Here is a 22,090-nt window from a genome sequence, read left to right as displayed (position 1 = left end):
TGAGAACACCAGCCAGTGTTTCCTGAGAACACCAGCCAGTGTAACCTGAGAACACCAGCCAGTGTATTTTGAGAACATTGGCCAGTGTATCCAGAGAACTCCGGTGAGTGCATCCTGAGAACACCGGCAAGTGTTTCCTGAGAACTCTCGCCAGTGTATCCTGAGAACACCGGCCAGTGTATTTTGAGATCACCAAGCAGTGTATCCTGAGCACACGGGCCAGTGTATATTCAGAACTACCGGCAGTGTATCCTGAGAACACCAGGCAGTGTATCCTAAGAAGACCGGCCAGTGTATCCTAAGAATAACCAGCAGTGTATATCGAGAACACCAGCCAGTGTATCCTAAGAACATCGACCAGTGTATCCTGAGAACTCTGGCCAGTGTATCATGAGAACACCAGTCAGAGTAACTTGAGAACACCGACCAGTGTATCCTGAGAACACCAGCACGTGTTTCCTGAGAACACCAGCCAGTGTAACCTGAGAACACCAGCACGTGTATCCTAAGAACACCAGCCAGTGTATCCTGAGATCACCAGCCAGTGTTTCCTGAGAACACCAGCCAGTGTAACCTGAGAACACCAGCCAGTGTATTTTGAGAACATTGGCCAGTGTATCCAGAGAACTCCGGTCAGTGCATCCTGAGAACACCGGCAAGTGTTTCCTGAGAACTCTCGCCAGTGTATCCTGAGAACACCGGCCAGTGTATTTTGAGATCACCAAGCAGTGTATCCTGAGCACACGGGCCAGTGTATATTCAGAACTACCGGCAGTGTATCCTGAGAACACCAGGCAGTGTATCCTAAGAAGACCGGCCAGTGTATCCTAAGAATAACCAGCAGTGTATATCGAGAACACCAGCCAGTGTATCCTAAGAACATCGACCAGTGTATCCTGAGAACTCTGGCCTGTGTATCATGAGAACACCAGTCAGAGTAACTTGAGAACACCGACCAGTGTATCCTGAGAACACCAGGTAGTGTATCCTGAGAACACCAACCAGTCCATCCTGAGAACACCGGCAAGTGTATCCTGAGAACTCTGGCCAGTGTATCCTGAGATCACAAGCCAGTGTATCCTAAGGGGCCTCGTAGCCTGGTGGATAGCGCGCAGGACTCGTAATTCTGTGGCGCGGGTTCGATTCCCGCACGAGGCAGAAGCAAATGGGCAAAGTTTCTTTCACCCTGAATGCCCCTGTTACCTAGCAGTAAATAGGTACCTGGGAGTTAGTCAGCTGTCACGGGCTGCTTCGGGGGGGTGGAGGCCTGGTCGAGGACCGGGCTGTGGGAACACTAAAGCCCCGAAATCATCTCAAGATAACCTGAAGATAAGATCCTGAGAACACCAGCCAGTGTATCCAGAGAACACCAGCCAGTGTATCCTGAGAACACCAGCCAGTGTATCCAGAGAACACCAGCCAGTGTATCCTGAGAACACCAGCCAGTGTATCCTGAGAACAGCAGCCAGTGTATCATAAGAACATCAGGCAGTGCATTCTAAGAATTGTATGCAGTGTATTAAGAGAACACCGGCCACTGTAACCTAGGAACACCAGCCAGTGTATCCTGAGAACACAGGCCAGTGTATTCTGAGAACACCACCCAGTATATCCTGAAAACTGCTAGCAGTGAATCCTAAGAACACCAGCCAGTATATTCTCAGAACATTCAGGCAGTATATCGTAAGAACACCTGGCAGTGTATCAAAGAACACCAGCTAGTGAATCCCGAGAACACCGGCCAGTGTATCCTGAGAACCCCAGCCCGTGTATCATGAGAACACCAGCAAGTATATCCTGGGAACACCAGCCAGAGTATCCAGAGAACACCAGCCACTGTTTCCTGAGAACACGATGTAGTAAATATTGAGAACACAATGCCAGTATAACCTGATACACCGTCCAGTGTATCCTGAGAACACTAGGCAGAGCAGCCTGAGAACACCAGGCAGTGAATTCTGAGAAGACCAGCCGATGTATCCTGAGAACACCAGGCAGTGAATCCTGAGAACACCTGCCAGTATATCCTGAGAACATCGGCCAGTGTATTCATAAAACACTAGGCACTGAATCCTGAGAACACCAGGCAGTGTTTCCTGAGAACATCGGCCAGTGTTTCCCGAGAACACCGGGCAGTGTATCTTGAGAACATCGGCCAGTGTATCCTCAGAACACCAGGCAGTGTATCCCCAGAACAACAGGCTGTGAGTCCTGAGAACACCAGGCAGTGTACCCTGAGAACATCTGCCAGTGTATCCTGAGAACACCAGGCTGTGAGTCCTGAGAACACCGGCTAGAGTATCCTGAGAACACCATGCAGTGTATCCTGAGAAAATCTGTCAGCGTATACTATGAACAAAGGCAAGTGTATCCTGAGAACACCAGGCAGTGCATCCTAAGAACACCAGCCAGTGTATCCTGAGAACTCTAGCCAGTGTATCCTGAGAACACCAGTCAGACTATCCTGAGAACACCAGCCAGTGTATCCTAAGAACATCGACCAGTGTATCCTGAGAACTCTGGCCAGTGTATCCTGAGAACACCAGTCAGAGTAACCTGAGAACACCGACCAGTGTATCCTGAGAACACCAGTCAGAGTAACCTGAGAACACCAGCCAGTGTATCCTGAGAACACCAGCCAGTGAATCCGGAGAACACTGGTCAGTGTATCCTGAGAACACCGGCAAGTGTATCCTGAGACCACCAGGCAGTGTATCCTAAGAACACCGACCAGTGTATCCTGAGAACTAGGGCCATTGTATCCTGAGAACACCATTTAGTGTAACCTGAGAACACCGATCAGTGTATCCTGAGAACACCAGTCAGAGTATCCTGAGAACACCAGCCAGTGTATCCTGAGAACACCAGCCAGTGTATCCTGAGAACACCAGCCAGTGTATCCTGAGAACACCAGCCAGTGTATCCTGAGAACACCAGCCAGTGTATCCTGAGAACACCAGCCAGTGTATCCTGAGAACACCAGCCAGTGTATCCTGAGAACACCAGCCAGTGTATCCTGAGAACACCAGCCAGTGTATCCTGAGAACACCAGCCAGTGTATCCTGAGAACACCAGCCAGTGTATCCTGAGAACACCAGCCACTGAATTCTGAGAACAACAGCCAGTGTATCCTGAGAAAATATTCTGGTATAAATGGACAACACTGGCCAGTGTAACCTGCGAACCCCGGTCAGTGTATCCTAGGAACACCAGCCAGTGTATCCCGAGAGTACTTTCAAGTGTATATGGAGAACACCGGTCAGTATATCTTGAGAACCCCGCCCAGTGTATCTTGAGAACACCGGGCAGTGTATCCTAAGAACACCAGCAAGTGAATCCTGAGAACACCAGCCAAAGTATTCTGAGATCACCAAGCAGTATATACTGAGAACATCGGCCAGTGTATCCTAAGAATACCAGGCAGTGTATCCTGAGAACACCTGAAAGTGAATCCTGTAAACACCAGCCAGTATATACTAAGAACACATGGCAGTGCATTCTAAAAATTGTATGCAGTGTATCAAGAGAACACCAGCCAGTGTATCCTAAGAACACCACCCATTATATCCTGAAAACTGCTAGCAGTGAATGTTAATAACCACAGTCAGTGTAGCCTGAGAACACCGGCAAGTGTATCCAGAGAACACCGGACAGTGTATCCTAAGAACACCAGCCAGTGTATCCTGAGAACAGCAGCCAGTGTATCCTAAGAACACCAGCCAGTGTATCCTGAGAACACCACCCAGTATATCCTGAAAACTGCTAGCAGTGAATCCTAAGAACACCAGCCAGTGTATGCCCAGAACATTCAGGCAGTGTATTGCAAGAACACCTTGCAGTGTATCCAAAAAACACCAGCTATTGAATCCCGAGAACACCGGCCAGTATATCCTGAGAATACCAGCCAGAGTATGCTGAGAACACCAGCCAGTGTTTCCTGAGAGCACGATCTAGTAAATATTGAGAACACAATGCCAGTATAACCTGATACACCGTCCAGTGTATCCTGAGAACCCCAGGCAGAGTATCCTGAGAACACCTGCCAGTATATCCTGAGAACATCGGCCAATGTATTCATAAAACACTAGGCAGTGAATCCTGAGAACACCAGGCAGTGTATCCTGAGAACATCGGCTAGTGTTTCCCGTGAATAACAGGCTGTGAATCCTGAGAACACCAGCTAGTGAGTCCTGAGAGCACCAGCCAGTGTATCCTGAGAATCCCAGGCAGTGAATCCTGAGAACACTGGTCAGTATATCTTGAGAACAACGGCAAATGTATCCCGAGAACACCAGCGAGTGTATCCTGAGGACACCTGCCAGTGTATCCTGAGAACACCGGGCAGTGTACCCTGAGAACACCAGGCAGGGAATCCTGAGAACACCTCCAGTGTATCCTCAGTACAGCGGCCAGTGTATTCTCAGAACACCAGGCAGTGTATCCTCAGAACAACAGGCTGTGAGTCCTGAGAACACCGGCAAGTGTATCCTGAGAACACCAGGCAGTGCATCCTGAGAACACCGGCAAGTGTATCCTGAGAACACCAGGCAGTGTATCCTGAGAACGCTAACCAGTAAATCTTTAGAACACCGGCAGGTGTATCCTGAGAACACCAGGCAGTGCATCCTGAGAACACCAGCCAGTATATCCTGAGAGCACGTTCTAAAATATATTAAGAACACCAGCCAATGTAACCTGATAACCCCGGCCAGTGAATCCTGAGAACATCGGCCATTGTATCCTAAGAACACGAGCTAGTGTATATTAAGAACACCGGCCAGTGTACCCAGAGTACACCAGGTAGTGTATCCTGAGAACACTGGCCAGTGTATCCAGAAAAGACCGGCCAGTATATCCTGAGAACACAAGCCAGAGTATTTTTAGAGACCCATCAAGTGTATCCTTAGAACACCGGGTAGAGTATCCTGAAAACTCCGGCCAGTGTATCCTGACAACACCTGTCAGTGTGTCCTAAGAACACCAGGCAGTGCATTCTAAGAATTGTATGCAGTGTATCAATAGAATTCCGGCCACTGTAACCTAGGAACACCAGCCAGTGTATCCTGAGAACACAGGCCAGTGTATTCTGAGAACACCACCCAGTATATCCTGAAAACTGCTAGCAGTGAATCCTAAGAACACCAGCCAGTATATTCTCAGAACATTCAGGCAGTATATCGTAAGAACACCTGGCAGTGTATCAAAGAACACCAGCTAGTGAATCCCGAGAACACCGGCCAGTGTATCCTGAGAACCCCAGCCCGTGTATCATGAGAACACCAGCAAGTATATCCTGGGAACACCGTCCAGTGTATCCTGAGAACACCAGGCAGTGTATTCCTAGAACACCAGCTAGTGAATCCTGAGAACACCAGCCGATGTACCCTGAGAACACCAGGCAGTGAATCCTGAGAACACCTGCCAGTATATCCTGAAAACATCGGCCAGTGTATTCATAAAACACTAGGCAGTGAATCCTGAGAACACCAGGCAGTGTTTCCTGAGAACATCGGCTAGTGTTTCCCGTGAACAACAGGCTGTGAATCCTGAGAACACTGGGCAGTATATCTTGAAGACACCTGCCAGTGTATCCTGAGAACACCGGGCAGTGTTCCCTGAGAACACCAGCCAGTGAAGCCTGAGAACACCTGCCAGTGTATCCTGAGAACATCAGCCAGTGTATCCTCAGAACACCAGGCAGTGTATCCTCAGAACACCAGGCAGTGTATCCTCAGAACACCAGGCAGTGTATCCTCAGAACACCAGGCAGTGTATCCTCAGAACACCAGGCAGTGTATCCTCAGAACACCAGGCAGTGTATCCTCAGAACACCAGGCAGTGTATCCTCAGAACACCAGGCAGTGTATCCTCAGAACAACAGGCTGTGAGTCCTGAGAACACGGCTAGAGTATCCTGAGAAAGCCATGCAGTGTATCCTGAGGAAATCTGCCAGAGTATACTGAGAACAACGGCAAGTGTATCCTGAGGACACCTGCCAGTGTATACTGAGAACACCAGCCAGTGTATCCTAAGAACACCAGCCAGTGTATACTGAGACCACCAGCCAGTGTTTCCTGAGAACACCAGGTAACGTATCCTGAGAAAACTGGCCAGTGTATCCTGCGAACTTCGGCCAGTGTATCCTAAGAACATCTTCATTCTAACCGGTTCGCCCTATCTACTGACATTAATGGCCAAAAATGATTAGATAAATGGGTTTCGGCAGATCACTTCCCTTTTGATTGTTGACAGCGTGTTGATGATGGCAGACCTTTGGTTTCCATAACACTTCGTCCAAGAGAAATTAACAGGAGCCGAATTTGCTCCCTGCCTCAAGTCTAATAACAATGGCTGACCACTCCCTCCTCACTACGCTACTGGCCTACATTGTCTAGATGTCAGTAAGTGATGGAAAGGTCACATTTACTCTATATTAATATTGATAATTAAGTTAATTTATATGAGATGTTTTTATGATGGTAAAGTCCAAAGACTAATGTATTTAAGAATAATTCCCAGCAGAATAGCTGGTGAATTTATAATAGTATGTGGCAATGATATCCCGTTTTCTATAGATGGAAAGTTCCAGTACAAGTTACATTCTCTATGGGTAACTTGTGTATTACAACGCAGCAATATTATCTGCAATTGCATTGATATTATTAAATGGTCTCGGATTTTCCAACACTGGCAGTCATTGTTAATATCCTATCACAGGCAATCATTGTTAGTACACAATCCTCAGGCAGGCATTGTTAGTACACTACCACAGGCAGGTATTGTTAGTGTACTAAAGACATAAAGCACTATATAGTGTTAGTGTACAGGTTGTGACTCATACGTCAGGCTGCGAGGAGCAGCGTCCAACAGCCTGGTTGATTAGTTCAGCAACCAGGAGGCCTGGTCGACGACCGGGCCGCGGGGACGCTAAGCCCCGGAAGCACCTCAAGGTAACCTCAAGGAAACACTATCACAGGCGGTCATTGTTAGATCACTATCACAGACAGTTGTTGTTAGCACACTATCACAGGCAGTCATTGCTATTTCACTATCACAGGCAGTCATTGTTATTGCACTATTACAGGCAGTCATTATCAGTACACCATCAAAAACAGTCATATCAGTACACAATCAAAAGCAGTCATTGTTAGTACACTATAACCGGCAGTCATTGTTAGTACACTATTCCAGGCAGTCATTATCAGTACACCATCAAAAACAGTCATATCAGTACACTATCAAAAGCAGTCATTGTTAATATGCAATCACAGGCAATTATTGTTAGTACCCTCTCACAGACAGTCATTATCAGTACACTATCACAAGCAATCGTTGTTAAAGCACTATCACAGGCATTCATTCTCAGTACACTATCAGAGGCATTGTTAATACACTATCACAGGCCGTCATTGTTAGTACACTATCACAGGCAATCATTGTTAGTACACTATCACAGGCAGGTATTGTAACTACACTATCAAAGGCCGTCATTTTTAGTTCACTATCACAGGCACTCAATGTTATTACACTATTACAGGCAGTCATTGTCAGCACACAATCACAGTCATTCATTGTTAGTACACTATCACAGGAATTAATTGTTAGTACACTATCAAAGGCAGTCATTGTTAGTTTACAATCACAGCCAGTCATTGTTAGTCCACTATCCCAAGAGTCATTGTTAGTATACTATCACTGGCAGTCTTTGTTAGTACACTATCACATGCAGTCATTGTTAGATCACTGTCAAAGGCAGTTATTATTAGTATACTATGACAGGCCATTATTGTTAGTACAATATCACAAGCAGTCATTGTTTGTACAATATTACAGGTAGTTATTGTTGGTAAATTATCTCAGGCAGTTATTGTTAGTACATTATCATAGGTATTTATTGTTAGTACACTATTAGAGGAAGTCATTGTTAGTTCACTATCACAGTCAGTCATTATTATTGGACTATCACATTCAGATATTGATTGTAGACTATCATAAGCAGACAATCTTAGTTCTCTATCATAGGCCGTCACTGTTAGTACACAACCACAGACTGTTATTGTTAGTACACTATCACTTGCAGTCATTGTTAGTACACTTTCACAGGCAATCATTGTTAGTACACTATCAGAGGCAGTCATTACTAATACTCTATTATAAGCAGTCACTGTTTATACACTATCACAGGCAGCAATTGTTAGTATTCTATCACAGACAGTTATTTTAATAGAAAATCACAGCCTGTCTTTTTAGTTCCCAATCACAGGCAGGTATTGTTAGTTCACTATCACTGACAGTTATTGTTAGTACACTATCACAGGCAGTCATTGTTAGTACTCTATCATAAGCAGTGGTTGTTAATACACTATCACAAGCTGTCATTGTTAGTACATTATCACAGGCAGTCATTGTTAGTACACTATCACTGGTAGTTATTGTTAGCACACTATTAGAGGCAGTCATTGTTAGTTCAATATCAGAGGCAGATATTGTTTGTAGAGTATCATTTGCAGTCATTGTTAGTACACTAACACAGGCAGTTATTGTTAGAACACCATCACGGGCAGTTATTGTTAGAACACCATCACGGGCAGTTATTGTTAGAACACCATCACGGGCAGTTATTGTTAGAACACCATCACGGGCAGTTATTGTTAGAACACCATCACGGGCAGTTATTGTTAGAACACCATCACGGGCAGTTATTGTTAGAACACCATCACGGGCAGTTATTGTTAGAACACCATCACGGGCAGTTATTGTTAGAACACCATCACGGGCAGTTATTGTTAGAACACCATCACGGGCAGTTATTGTTGGTACAATATCACAATCAGTTATAGTTAGTTCAATATCACAGATAGTCATTGTTAGTACACTGTCACAGTCAGTTATTGTTAGTACACTATCATAAGCAGACATTCTTAATTCACTATCACAGGATATCTCTGTTAGGACACTCACAGGCAGTCATTGTTAGATCACTATCACAAGGTTATCTTGAGGTTATCTTGAGATGATTTCGGGGCTTTAGTGTCCCCGCGGCCCGGTCCTCGGCCAGGCCTCCACCCCCAGGAAGCAGCCCGTGACAGCTGACTAACACCCAGGTACCTCTTTTACTGCTTGGTAACAGGCGCATACGGTGAAAGAAACTCTGCCCATTGTTTCTTGCCGGCGCCCGGGATCGAACCCGGGACCACAGGATCACAAGTACAGCGTGATGTCCGCTTGGCCGACCGGCTCCCTAGCCGGTCGGCCGAGCCAGTCACAGGCAGGTATTGTTAGTACACTATCCCAGGCAGTCATTGTTGGTGGCTCAACTTGTCAGGGGCTCACACTTCCATGTCCCAAATGCAGCTGGAAATTCCTGGTTGGGATTGGACTAATCAGTCAACAGTGAACCCACTCCATCAGAAACTGATGTCACTGAGTGGTGACCACCGACCTTGATGGACGAACATTATCATCATCACCTGGCTTCCTTATTAGTTCAACTGGATGCCTTTATCGTTCATTTGGCTTCTTTGGTCCTGCATCTTACTGCCAATATCGTGCATCTGGTATCATTGATTGTTCATCTAGTTGCCTTTATTGGGCGACTGGCTGCCTTTATCTTGCGACAGGCTGCCTTCATCATGTATCTGGCCAGCCCATCCTCCGAAGGTTTCCCAACGTCAAAAAATGGTCGTACATAACTTACCAGAGGACCCAAAACACAAAACGGGTCAGAATATTAATTGTGAGAGCTGCTACCATTTTTTAGTACGATGATTAGTGGCTTATGTAAACTATACGTCAAATTGCATCGTTCAGTTAGGAGGATGGGTTAATCTTGCTGGTGATATCGTCCATCTTGCTCCATTGACAATGCACCTGGTTTCCTTCATACTGCGTCAAGCTACTTTCATCGTTCATCTGGCTGCACTGATCGAACATATTTTTTCATCATACATCTGGCTGCACTGAGAGCACATATTGCTGTTTTTATCGTTCATTTGGCTGTACTGATCATTCGTATTGTTTTTATCGTTCATCTTGCTGCACTGATCATTCGTATTGTTGTTTTCATTGTTCATCCATCATCTTTGCATTGTTGTTTTTATCATTCATCTGGATGCAGTGAGCGCACATAATGTTGTTTTCATCGTTCATCTGGCTGCACTGATCACTCGTATTGCGGTTTTCATCATTCCTCTGTCTGTATTGATCACTCGTATTGTTGTTTTTCATCGTTCATCTGGCTACCTTGATCGTGGAACTGTTTTTCCCTTGATATTGAATAAAGAACACAAGAACATAAGAATCAAGGAAACAGTAGAAGGTCTATTGACCCATACTTGGCTGCACCAATTTATATTCATCAAAACTCATTCATATTATAATAAAATATGTCTACGTCGAAGTCATTGATAGATGATGGAGATTTCCCGACATCTGCCTTAACCCACTCAGCCATTGTATGACAAAAGCCTATCAACCCTAAACCATTGAATTCAATGAGACGTTCTGGAGGCCCAGGCCAGGACTCAGCTAGGATTTTAACATTGGCCCGCCTACACTCTGGCCTGCGGGTAAGTGTGTTCACAACCTTATGTCTTGCGTTTCGCGTGAACTGCAGTTGTCGTACAGCACTCATCCTCCAACGCCGCGAATGAGATGGATCTCTTCACGAAAGCTGTACAAGGTGTTGTCAGTGTTTTCTTAAGTCACCTGTCCTTCATGACTCTTCATGACGAAGACTTCCTGAAGCTACTCTTCGCCTTGCTTTCCCTTGAGGAAAGATTATTTCATCTGCCAAAGCTCTCAACCACCGAGTCCAGCTCTGTCCTCAGAGCACCACATAACTCCTCCAATTCCCAGTACACCATCCGTTCTTGGTAAGTAAACACAGCCGTGTTTCATGAGCAGCAGAAAATATACCCTCTCTCTGGGGCTGCCTGCTAATTCACCCTCTCACAGTGGCTGCCTGCTCATATACCTTCTCTCTGTGGCTGCCTGCTATTACAACCTTCTCACTGTGACTGCCTGCTAATACACCCTCCCTCTGTTGTTGTCTGCTAATACACCCTCCCTCTGTTGTTGTCTGCTAATACACCCTCCCTCTGTTGTTGTCTGCTAATTCACCCTCTGTTGCTGCCTGATAATTCATCGTCTAATTGTAGCTGCCTGCTAATACACCATCTCTCTATGGTTGCCTGCTAATACACCCTCTCACTGTTGCAGCCTGCTAATACACCCTCTCTCAGTGGCTGCCAGCTAATACAACGTTTCACTGTTGCTGCCAGCTAATACAACGTTTCACTGTTGCTGCCAGCTAATATACGCTTTTACTTTGGATGGTTGCTAATACACCATCTGTGGTTCTGTGCTAATACACCCCTTCACTGTAGCTGCCTGCTTCTACACCCTTTCACTGTAGCTGCCTGCTAATGCACCCTCTGTGGTTGCCTGCTACTACACGCTCTCACTGTGGCTGCCAGCTAATAAACACTCACTCTGTGACTGCCTGCTAATACAACCTCTCACTGTGGCTGCCTGCTAACACACCCCTCTCAATGTGGCTGCCTGTTAATACACCCTCTGCTGCTGAGTGCTAATACACTCTCTCACTGTGGCTGCCTGCTAATACATCCTCTGCTGCTGACTGCTAATACACTCTCTCACTGTGGCTGCCTGCTAATACATCCTCTGCTGCTGACTGCTAATACACTCTCTCACTGTGGCTGCCTGCTAATACACCCTCTCTCACTGTGGCTGCCTGCTAATACACCCTCTCTCACTGTGGCTGCCTGCTAATACACCCTCTCTCACTGTGGCTGCCTGCTAATACACCCTCTGTGGCTGCCTGCTAATACACCCTCTCTCACTGTGGCTGCCTGCTAATACACCCTATGTAGCTGCCTGCTAATATACCCTCTCAATGTGGCTGCCTGCAAATACACCCTCTGTGGCTGCCTGCTAAGACACCCTATCAATGTGGCTGCCTGATTATACACCCTTTCAATGTGGCATACTGCTAATACACCCTCTCTGTATTTGCTTGCTAATTCACCCTCTCTCTGGGGCTGCCTGCTATTACACCCTCTCACTGTGGCTGCCTGCTAATACATCCTCTGCTCCTGACTCCTAATACACCCCTCTCAATGTGGCTGCCTGCTAATACACCCTCTCTCACTGTGGCTGCCTGCTAATACACCCTCTGTTGCTGCCTGCTAATATACCCTCTCATTGTGGCTGCCTGCTAATACACCCTCTGTTGCTGCCTGCTAATATACCCTCTCATTGTGGCTGCCTGCTAATACACCCTCTGTGGCTGCCTGCTAATGCACCCCTCTCAATGTGGCTGCCTGCTAATACACACTCTCTCAAAGTGGCTGCCTGCTAATACACCCTCTCACTGTGGCTGCCTGCTATCTTCTTGAGGTTATCTTGAGATGATTTCGGGGCTTTTTTTTTTAGTGTCCCCGCGGCCCGGTCCTCGACCAGGCCTCCACCCCCAGGACGCAGCCCGTGACAGCTGACTAACACCCAGGTACCTATTTTACTGCTAGGTAACAGGGGCATAAGGTGAAAGAAACTCTGCCCATTGTTTCTCGCCGGCGCCCGGGATCGACTCCGGGACCACAGGATCACAAGTCCAGCGTGCTGTCCGCTCGGCCGACCGGCTCCCATCTGCTAATGCACCTTCTCACTATAGTTTCTTGCAAATACACCCTCTCACTGTGGCTGCCTGCTGATACACCATCTGTGGCTGCCTGCTTATACACCCTCTTACTGTGGCTAACTGCTAATACCCCCTCTGTAGCTGCCTGATAGTACACCCTCTCGCTATTGCTGCCTGCTAATACACCCTCCCACTGTGCCTGCTTGCTATTACACCCTCTCTCTGTGGCTGCCTGATAATACACCCTCTGTGGCTGCATGATAATACACCATCTGTGGCTGCATGATAATACACCATCTGTGGCTGCCTGATAATACACCCTCTCACTGTGGCAGCCTGCTAATAGACCTTCTTTCTGTGCCTGCTAGCAATTACATCCTCCCTCTGTGGCTGCCTGCTAATACACCCTCTCACTGTGGCTGCCTGATTATAGACTCTTTCAATGTGGCACACTGCTAATACACCCCCTCTCTGTTACTACCTGCTAATACACCCTCCCTCTGCCACTGCCTGCTAATGCACCCTCCCTCTGTGGCTGCCATCTGACACACCCTCCCTCTGTGATTCATCGTCTAATTGTAGCTGCCTGCTAATACACCCTCTCTCTGTGGTTGCCTGCTAATACAACCTCTCACTGTGGCTGCCTGCTAATTTACACTTTCACTTTGGCTGCTTGCTAATAAACCATCTGTGGTTGTGTGCTAATACACCCCTTCACTGTAGCTGCCTGCTAATGCACCCTCTGTGGTTGCCTGCTACTACACGCTCTCACTGTGGCTGCCAGCTAATAAACACTCACTCTGTGACTGCCTGCTAATACATCCAATAAATATGGCTGCCTGCTAATACACCCCTCTCACTCTCGCTGCCAGCTAATACACCCCTCTCAATATTGCTGCCTGCTAATTCACCCTCTGTGGCTGCCTGGTAATACACCCTCTCTCTCTGTGGCTGGCTTCTAATAAACCCTTCTCACTGTGGCAGCCTGCTAATACAACCTCTCACTGTAGCAGCCTGCTAATACAACCTCTCACTGTGGCAGCCTGCTAATACAACCTCTCACTGTAGCAGCCTGCTAATACAACCTCTCACTGTGGCAGCCTGCTAATACAACCTCTCACTGTGGCAGCCTGCTAATACAACCTCTCACTGTAGCAGCCTGCTAATACAACCTCTCACTGTGGCAGCCTGCTAATACAACCTCTCACTGTAGCAGCCTGCTAATACAACCTCTCACTGTGGCAGCCTGCTAATACAACCTCTCACTGTGGCAGCCTGCTAATACAACCTCTCACTGTGGCAGCCTGCTAATACAACCTCTCACTGTGGCAGCCTGCTAATACAACCTCTCACTGTGGCAGCCTGCTAATACAACCTCTCACTGTGGCAGCCTGCTAATACGTCCTTTGCTGCTGACTGCTAATACACCGTCTCACTGTGGCTGCCTGCTAAAACACCCTCTCACCGTAGCTGCCCGCTAATACACCCTCTCACCGTAGCTGCGTGCTAATACACCCTCTGTGGCTACCTGCTTATACACCCTCTTACTGTGGCTGACTGCTAATACACCCTCTCATTGTGGCTGCCAGCTAATATACCCTCTCTATGTGACTGCCTGATAATACACCCTCTCTCTGTGGCTCCCTGATAATACACCCTCTCACTGTGGCAGCCTGCTAATACACCCTCTTTCTGTGCCTGCCTGCTACTACACCCTTTTTCTGTGCCTGCCTGCTAATACACCCTCTCTCAGTGGGTGCCTGCTAATACACCCTCTCTCAGTGGGTGCCTGCTAATACACCCTCTCTCAGTGGGTGCCTGCTAATACACCCTCTCTCAGTGGGTGCCTGCTAATACACCCTCTCTCAGTGGGTGCCTGCTAATACACCCTCTCTCAGTGGGTGCCTGCTAATACACCCTCTCTCAGTGGGTGCCTGCTAATACACCCTCTCTCAGTGGGTGCCTGCTAATACACCCTCTCTCAGTGGGTGCCTGCTAATACACCCTCTCTCAGTGGGTGCCTGCTAATACACCCTCTCTCAGTGGGTGCCTGCTAATACACCCTCTCTCAGTGGGTGCCTGCTAATACAACTTCTCACTGTGACTGCCTCCTAATACACCCTTTCTCTATTGTTTCCTGGTATTACACCCTCTGTGGCTGCCTGCTAATATACCTTCTCACTGTGCCTGCCTGCTAATACACCCCTCCCTCTGAGGCTGCTAGATAATACACCCTCTCACTGTGGCTGCCTACTAATACACCCTCTGTGGCTGCCTGCTAATACACCCTCTGTGGCTGCCTGCTAATACACCCTCTGTGGCTTCCTGCTAATACACCCTCTCTCTGTGGCTGCCTGGTAATACACCGTCTCATTATGGGTTCCTGCTATTACACCCTGTCACTGTGGCTGCCTGCTAATGCACCCTCTTTCTGTTCCTGCCAGCAAATACACCCTCTTTCTGTGGCTGCCTGCTACTACACCCTTTTTCTGTGCCTGCCAGCTAATACACCCTCTCTCAGTTGTTGCCTGCTAATTCACCCTCTGTGGCTGCCTGATAATTCTTTGTCTAATTGTTCGTGTCTGCCAATACACCCTCTCTCTGTGGTTGCCTGCTAATACACCCTCTCACTTTATCAGCCTGCTAATACACCCTATCTCTGTAGTTGCCTGCTAATACACCCTCTGTGGCTGCCTTCTAATACACCGCTCTAACTGGGGCTGCCTGCTAATACACCCTCTCTCTGTAGTGGCCTGCTAATACACACTCTTACAGTGGCTGTCTGCTAGTACACCCTCTCTTTGTGGCTGCCAGCTAATACACCCTTTCACAGTACCTGCCTGCTAAAACACCCCTCTCAATGTGGCTGCCTGCTAATACACCATCTTTGGCTGCATGCTAATCACCCTTCTCACTGTGGCTGCCTATTAATATACCCTCTGTGGCTGCCTGCTAAATACACCCTCTAACTGTGGCTTCCTTCTAATACACTCTTTCACTGTTGCTGCCAGCTAATATACGCTTTCACTGTGGCTTCTTGCTAATACACCATCTTCTGCTGCCTGCTAATACACCATCTGTAGTTGCTGCTTCTGAACCTTTTCACTGTGACTGCCTGCTAATACACCCTCTCACTGTGGCTGCTTTGCTACAACACCATCTGTGACTGCCTGCTAAAACATCCTCTGTGACTGCCTGCTTATACATGCTTTGACTGTGGCTGCCTGCTAATACACTATCTGAGGCTCCCTGCTAATACAATCTCTGTGGCTGCCTGCTTATACACCCCTTTCTCTGTGGCTGCCTGCTAATACACCCCTCTGTGGCTGCTTGCTAATACACCCTGTCAGTGTGTCTGGTTGCTAATTCACCATCTATTGCTGCCTGCTAATACACCCGCTCACTTTGGCTGCTTGCTAATTCACCCTCTCACTTTGTGTGCCTGCTAATACACCCTCTCTCAGTAGCTGCCTGCTAATACACCCCTCTCACTGTGGCTGCCTGCTTATACACCCTCTTTCTGTGGCTTCCAGCTAATACACCTCAGTGTGGCTGCCTTCTAACCAACTCTCTTTCTGTGGCTTCCAGCTAATACACCCTCTCACTGTTGATGCCTGCCAATACACCCTTTCATTGTGGCAGCCTGCTAATACACCCTTAGTGGCTGCCTAGTAATACACCCTCTCACTGTGGCTGCCTGGTAATACACCCTCTGTGGCTGCCTGCTAATACACCCAATGTAGCTGCCTGCTAATACACCCTCTCACTTTGGCTGCCTACTAATACTACGTCTCATTGTGCCTGGGGGGGGGGGGCTAGAGGGTGCCTGGGGGGTGCCTGGGGGGTGCCTGGGAGGCGAATGGGGTCTGAGCATCTAGGGTGGGTAGGAAGGTCATAGTGGGTCTGAAAATTAGGGAGGGTCTGAATTGTATAGGGTGGATTGAGAAGTAGAGTAAGGCTGAGAGTCAGATAGAGGTTGGGAGGTTGAAGGATAGTGGAGGCAGAAGGCTGAGGTTAGAATGAAGCATGGGTGTTGGGAGTGGAAGAGAGGTTGTGTTAGTCAGTGGGGAATCAGAGGTAGGTGGGGGTTTTGGGGTAGAAGAGGGGAAGAGGGAGATGGGGGAAGAGGTTAAGGGGTCTCAAGGTGATTTTTTTTATTGAAGATGGGGGGTGAAGAGGAGGGGAGAGGGTTGGGTGGGGTTTGGGGGGTGAGGGGAAGAGAGGGGGAATGAGACCTGGGATGGAACAGAAGGAATTGAAGGCAATGGGTAGAAGGAGCAGGGGAGTTGGAGGGGGTAGTAGGGGAGGTGGGGTGGGAAGGTGGGTTTGGGGATGGTATGGTTTGGCCCGATATGGCCATTGAAAGGTGCGATGTAGCAAGCTGAGTCGAGAGCAAGGGCGGAAGGGGCAGGGGAGTTGTTGGGGGTTGAAGCAGGAGGGAGGTATAGGAGGGCAGAGTTGGGGAGGGTGTCACTTGGGTGGTACTTGGGAGGCTAGGTTTTCGGTGTCGTGCAGGCCATTTCACCTTTCGAATTATTTGTTCATTTTTCGTCATATACCTCTCAATAAACACATTGTAATGGGCTTTGCTGCCTCTATGTTTGTAAATGTTATTCTTCATTACATAATGCACTGCCTCTTCATTAGAGAATTGTACCAGAATAAGTGTAGTCTTGGTACAATGGTAAGGTCCAACCCGGCAGCCGAGTTCCACCTCGTTTCCTGCTATCTCGGCCCTAATACATCTCAAAATCTCAAGAAATTTATATTTTTCCATTTCTATCCTTCCTTATCTTGATGTTGCCCTAGATTCGAATAATTCTTGGAGGATAATTGACCACCTTCTCAGTGATTCACTGAGAAGGTGATTAACAGCCATTCCTCCACCACTCACTAATCCATCCCATACTAATCCTATGTCCCTCTCCATGCTGTTAATCTATCGTAATTAATTTGTGAGTTGAGCACATTCACTCTCCCATTCTTCTCTTCTCTTGTCTTCCTTATTTCTTCCTAAGAATAGTGCATAAGCCCTTGCTTCTGTCTCTGAACCTCATCCTGTATTTGTTGAATGATCTCACTTTTAATCCCTTGGATTAGATCCTCTATCCAAACGCTCCACCTCTCTACAAATTTCCCTATTAGCTTGTCTACAAATCTATTCTCCTCCTCTTTCCTGCTGGTGGTTGATCGTAAGGCCCTTCCAGATTTCTTCATTGCAATAAACGACTGTAGCCAACAGGTGCTCCAATTACCTTACACGATCTGCTACACAAACGGCGAGCAAGTACTCCAAGCAGTGCGTCAGATAACATTACGGCCGGTGTGAGGACCTGGTCGGTCCAGGACCTCACAATGGTGCTATTGATACTTTGTTTCCTCACTTTCTTGTGGTTTGAGTCAGTTTATTAATTATTCATTCACTCATATACACTTTTTTATTTCAATGTAATCTGATTATCCCTCCCAATTCACTATTATCCCATGAGCCTCCCAAACCCATTTCTGTCCTCCATGACTGCCTGACCACGACTGGGCAGTGTGTGTGTGTGTACTCACCTATTTGTGCTTGCGGGGGTTGAGCTTTGGCTCTTTGGTCCCGCCTCTCAACTGTCAATCAACTGGTGTACAGATTCCTGAGCCTACTGGGCTCTATCATATCTACATTTAAAACTGTGTATGGAGTCAGCCTCCACCACATCACTGCCTAATGCATTCCATCCGTTAACTACTCTGACACTGAAAAAGTTCCTTCTAACGTCTCTGTGGCTCATGTGGGTACTCAGTTTCCACCTGTGTCCCCTTGTTCGCGTCCCACCAGTGTTGAATAGTTTATCCTTGTTTACCCGGTCGATTCCTCTGAGGATTTTGTAGGTTGTGATCATGTCTCCCCTTACTCTTCTGTCTTCCAGTGCCGTAAGGTGCATTTCCCGCAGCCTTTCCTCGTAACTCATGCCTCTTAGTTCTGAGACTAGTCTAGTGGCATACCTTTGGACTTTTTCCAGCTTCGTCTTGTGCTTGACAAGGTACGGGCTTGGTACGGGTACGGGCAAGGTACGGGCAAGGTACGGGCAAGGTACGGGCAAGGTACGGGCAAGCACGGGCAAGGTGTGTGTGTGTGTGTGTGTGTGTGTACTCGCCTAGTACTCACCTAGTTGTGTTTGCGGGGGTTGAGCTCTGGCTCTTTGGTCCCGCCTCTCAACCGTCAATCAACAGGTGTACAGATTCCTGAGCCTATCGGGCTCTGTCATATCTACACTTGAAACTGTGTATGGAGTCAGCCTCCACCACATCACCCCCTAATGCATTCCATTTGTCAACCACTCTGACACTAAAAAAGTTCTTTCTAATATCTCTGTGGCTCATTTGGGCACTCAGTTTCTACCTGTGTCCCCTTGTGCGTGTTCCCCTTGTGTTAAATAGACTGTCTTTATCTACCCTATCAATTCCCTTCAGAATCTTGAATGTGGTGATCATGTCCCCCCTAACTCTTCTGTCTTCCAGCGAAGTGAGGTTTAATTCCAGTAGTCTCTCCTCGTAGCTCATATGTGTGTGTGTGTGTGTGTGTGTGTGTGTGTGTGTGTGTGTGTGTGTGTGTGTGTGTGTGTGTGTGTGTGTACTCACCTAGTTGTGTGTGTGTGTGTGTGTGTGTACTCACCTAGTTGTACTCACCTAGTTGTGTGTGTGTGTGTGTGTGTGTACTCACCTAATTGTGCTTGCGGGGGTTGAGCTCTGGCTCTTTGGTTCCTCCTCTCAACTGTCAATCAACTGGTGTACAGATTCCTGAGCCTACTGGGCTCTCACATATCTATATTTAAAACTGTGTATAGAGTCAGCCTCCACCACATCACTGCCTAATGCATTCCATCCGTTAACTACTCTGACACTGAAAAAGTTCCTTTTAACGTCCCTGTGGCTCATGTGGGTACTCAGTTTCCACCTGTGTCCCCTTGTTCTCGTACCACCAGTGTTGAACAGTTTATCCTTGTTTACCCGGTCAATTCCCCTGAAGATTTTGTAGGGTGTGATAATTTCTCCCCTTACTCTTCTGTCTTCCAGTGTCGTAAGGTGCATTTCCCACTGCCTTTCCTCGTAACTCATGCCTCTTACTTCTGGGACTAGTCTAGTGGCATACCTTTGAACTTTTGCCAGCTTCGTCTTGTGCTTGACAAGGTACGGGCTCCATTCTGGGGCCGCATACTCCGGGATTGGTCTTACATATGTGGTGTACAAGATTCTGAATGATTCCTTACACAGGTTCCTGAACGCTGTTCTGATGTTAGCCAGCCTCGCATATGCCGCTGACGTTATTCTTTTTATGTGGCCTTCAGGAGACAGGTTAGTGTGATATCAACTCCTAGATCTTACCCTCTGTCCGTTTCATGAAGGACTTCATCTCCTATTCTGTATCCTGTGTCTGGCATCCTGTTTCTACTGCCTAGTTTCATTACTTTGCATTTACTCGGGTTGAACTTCAACAGCCATTTGTTGGACCATTCACTCAGTCTAAGTCATCTTGTAGCCCCCTACTATCATCCTGATGATGATGCAGCATCATTTGCATCATCAGTGTGTGTGTGAGTGTGTGTGTACTCACCTATTTGTACTAACCTATTTTGCTTGCAGGATCGAGCATTGACCCTTGGATCCCGGCTTTCCAGCCATCGGTTGTTTACAGCAATGACTCCTGTCCCATTTCCCTATCATACCTAATTTTAAAAGTATGAATATAATTTGCTTCCACAACCTGTTCCCCAAGTGCATTCCATTTTTCCACTACTCTCACGCTAAAAGAAAACTTCCTAACATCTCTGTGACTCATCTGAGTTTCCAGTTTCCACCCATGTCTCCTCGTTCTGTTATTATTACGTGTGAACATTTCATCAATTTCCGCTTTGTCAATTCCCCTGAGTATTTTATATGTCCCTATCATATCTCCTCTCTCCCTTCTTTTCTCTAGTGTCGTGAGGTTCAGTTCCTTCAGGCGCTCTTCATATCCCATTCCTCGTAACTCTGGGACAAGCCTCGTCGCAAACCTCTGAACCTTCTCCAGTTTCCTTATGTGTTTCTTCAGGTGGGGGCTCCATGATGGCACGGCATACTCTAAGACTGGTCTCACGTAGGCAGTGTAAAGCGCCATAAAAGCCTCCTCACTTAGGTTTCTGAATGAAGTTCTAATTTTCGCAAGTGTAGAGTACGCTGCTGTCGTTATCCTATTTATATGTGCCTCAGGAGTTAAATTAGGTGTCACATCCACTCCCAGGTCTCTTTCTCGAATCGTTACAGGTAGGCACTTCCCCTTCATTGTGTACTGTCCCTTTGGTCGCCTATCACCTGATCCCATTTCCATAATTTTACATTTACTGGTGTTGAACTCCAGTAGCCATTTCCCTGATCATCTCTGCAACCTGTTTAAGTCCACTTGGAGGATCCTACAATCCTCATCTGTCACAACTCTTCTCATTAATTTTGCGTCATCCGCAAACATTAACATGTATGATTCCACTCCTGTAAACATATCATTTACGTAAATTAGAAAGAGGATTGGTCCCAGCACCGATCCTTGAGGTACTCCACTCGTTACTGTTCGCCGGTCCGACTTCTCGCCCCTTACCATTACCCTCTGGCTCCTTCCTGTTAGGTAGTTCCTCACCCATGCTAGGGCCTTTCCGCTTACTCCTGCCTGCCTCTCAAGTTTGTATAGCAGTCTCATGTGCGGTACTGTATCAAAGGCCTTTTGGCAGTCAAGAAATATGCAGTCTGCCCAGCCTTCTCTGTCCTGCCTTATCCTTGTTACTTTATCATAGAATTCTAAAAGGTTTGTTAGGCATGATTTCCCTGTCCAGAACCCATGTTGGTGCTTGTTTACAAACCCAATGCTCTCCAGGTGCTCAACAAATCTTAGCCTAATTATTCTTTCAAATATTTTGCAGGGGATGCTTGTCAGTGATACGGGTCTGTAGTTAAGTGCCTCCTCCCTATCACCTTTCTTGAAAATCGGTACGACATTTGCCTCCTTCTAACAATTGGGCAATTTTCCCGACATAAGTGACTCATTAAAGATCATTGCCAGAGGCACGCTGAGAGCCTGTGCTGCCTCTTTTAGTATTCATGATGTTGTTTTGTCTGATCCAACAGCTTTAGTTGCATCCAGTGTTGTCAACTGTTTCATTACCTCCTCTGCTGTCACCTCTATATCTGATAGTCTTTCATCTAGGGTAATCTCTTCTAACAATGGGAGCCACTCAGGCTCGGTTGTGAACACTCCATGGAAACATTCAGCACCTCGCAGATTTCCTTGTCGCTTTCTGTATATGCCCCTTCTGTTTTCCTCAGTCTTGCCACTTGGTTATTTATCGACATCTTTCTTCTTATATGGCTATGTAGTAATTTAGGTTGCTTTTTCCCCTTGATTGCAATATCATTCTC

The sequence above is a fragment of the Procambarus clarkii genome, chromosome 36, assembly GCF_040958095.1.
Source record: "Procambarus clarkii isolate CNS0578487 chromosome 36, FALCON_Pclarkii_2.0, whole genome shotgun sequence".
Classification (NCBI taxonomy): Eukaryota; Metazoa; Arthropoda; class Malacostraca; order Decapoda; family Cambaridae; genus Procambarus; species Procambarus clarkii.
This window is presented reverse-complemented; position numbering follows the sequence as displayed.